The sequence below is a fragment of the Dipodomys merriami genome, unplaced genomic scaffold (genome assembly GCF_024711535.1).
Source record: "Dipodomys merriami isolate MVZ:Mamm:240054 unplaced genomic scaffold, mDipMer1.0.p SCAF_588, whole genome shotgun sequence".
In the NCBI taxonomy this organism is placed as follows: domain Eukaryota; kingdom Metazoa; phylum Chordata; class Mammalia; order Rodentia; family Heteromyidae; genus Dipodomys; species Dipodomys merriami.
Genome location: NW_027206166.1, coordinates 620,754 through 623,074, shown reverse-complemented (window position 1 = coordinate 623,074; position 2,321 = coordinate 620,754). Strand labels below are relative to the sequence as shown.

General features: G+C 37.1%; 1 non-coding gene across 1 annotated transcript; it reads left to right on the top strand.

Annotated features, from left to right (window-relative positions):
• Nucleotides 1–417: 417 nt before the first annotated feature.
• On the top strand, nt 418–523 carry LOC138813119 (U6 spliceosomal RNA). Its single transcript, XR_011367730.1, has one exon. It is a non-coding gene; the product is annotated as a U6 spliceosomal RNA (small nuclear RNA).
• Nucleotides 524–2,321: the final 1,798 nt, after the last annotated feature.

The following is a 2,321-nucleotide window of genomic DNA, read 5'->3' as shown; positions in this document are numbered from 1 at the left end:
AATGGAATTCCTCCTCCCACACATCTCAAACAACAATTATCTGGAATTATTTAATTTTTGACATGTCAATCTTGACTTTATTCTTAAATGTGTGCTTATGTAAGAAATACATGGTTCTAAAACTTCATGAAAATTCCTTTGAACTTACTTTTTTGAATTGTCTAGTTTAAGAAAATCAGTTGCACTTTATATATAAAAAATGTTTTGTGCGGGCTCGGAAGTTGGCTCAGTTGTAGAGCGCTTGGCTTGCATGCCTGAGGCCCTGGGTTCTATTTCTCAGCACCGCATGAACAAAAAGCCAAAAGTGGTGCTGTGGCTCAAGTGGTAGAGCGCTGGCCTTGAGCTGAAGAGCTGAGGGACAGTGCCCAAGCCCAGAGTTCAGGCCCCATGACCGGACCCCAAAAAATAAAATGTTTTGTGCTCAATTCGGCAGCACATACACTAAAATTGGAACATTACAGAGAAGATTACCATGGCCTTGTGCAAGGTTGACACCTAAATTCGTGAAGTGTTCCAGATGCTGGAGAGGATGTGGCCACAAGGAACCCTACTGCATTCTTGGTGAGAGTGTCAACTTTGGAAAGTATGGAGGGTCCTCAAAAGACTCCATAAAAAGCTCCACTATGACCCAGCAATCCCACTTTTGGGGATTTAACCAAATGTTCACAAATAAACTACCATCACAACTATGTTTACTGCAGCATTATTTACAATAGCTAAGATACGGAACCCACCCCGATGGCCCTCAGTAGATGAATGGATGAAGGAAAATGTGGTATATGTACACAATGGAATTCTATGCCTCCATCAGAAACAATTACATCGCCCAATTTTTTAGGAATTGGAAAGACTTAGAAAAAAAAATTCATTAAGTGAAGTAAGCTAAGTCCAAAGAAACATACGTCCCATGGTTTCCATTATTTTCAATAACTAATTTATGTCTGGGATAAGCAGAAAAGGTCAAAAGCCATGTGCATATGACCAGATAAGATGATATTAAGGGAAATGAACCCCAAGATAGGGAAACAAGTAGTTTTATCTCTATTGTTTCTAACGTACTTATAATGTGCAATGGGATATTTTTTGTTTCTTTGTATGTTCCTCTCCCACACTATAACCCCTGTTTTCACTGTATTTGAAGTTGGTGCCCCTACATCCTATGTATACTTTATTGGTTAAATAAATGTTAGGCCTCCTCAAAAAAAGGAAACAATAACAAGCAATATAGCAATAATATATGCTCAACATAGAACAAAATGTCAAATTAAAATACATGAAATTTTCCTTGATGTAACTTAATTATTACAAATAAGAGAAACCTTGAGACCTATGTTCCTTTAAGTCTGGCTTACTTCAGTTAATATGATTTGTTCCAAGATCTTCCATTTCCTTACAGATAAGGTGGTATCATTGTTTCTGATGGAAGCATAGTATTCCATGTATGTGTATTTGTGTATGTGTGTGTGTGTGCGTGTCTGTGTGTGTGTGTGTGTGTGTGTGTGTGTCACATTTTCTTGTTCCATTCATCTATTGAGAGGCATATGAGTTGATTCCATATCTTAGCTATGGTAAATAATACTGTGATAAACATAATTGTGCTGGTAGCTTCAGTGTGATCTTGTTTGTGGTCACATGGTTAAATGCCCAGAAGTGGGAATATTGGGTAAAAAGGGGAACATTATTGTGCACATCACGTATAACCTTATTAGATGAGCAGAATAACTCAATAGCTATGTACTATAACCATATAAGGTGATTCTAAATGAAATGAACTCCAGGATATGTTCTTTATTGTTGTTGTTATGAATGTATTACATGATTTCTTTTCATCCTTTTGTGTTTTACCCACCAATGGTTTATCCCCTGTAGTCATTGTATTTGATTTTGATACCCTGGGTATTATAACTAGGGAACTAGGGAACTAGGGAAACGAAAGGGAAAAAAATAAAATGGTGAGACAAAGGACAAAGGGGGATCCTATGCAACAATGGTACTCATAAGACAATATGTTGGAAATGATATTGGGGGGGTTGTTGTGAATGAAGAAGGAGAGACATTGGAGAAGGGGTAAAAAAGTTAGAAAAGAAATGAATTGATTACCTTACTTATGTAACTATACCCCTCTGTACATTACCTGGACAATAAAATTTAAATTAAAATAAAGTATATGAGAGCAGCAATACAGGAGATGGGAGTGGGGGAGGTACTGTAGTATAGTAGAGTAGAACAGCTGTGGAGAGCAGTAATTTGACTTTACCATAGGAAGTAATAAACTACCATACAGATTTACAGCCTAATGTCAGTCACTGAAAAGGGAAAAC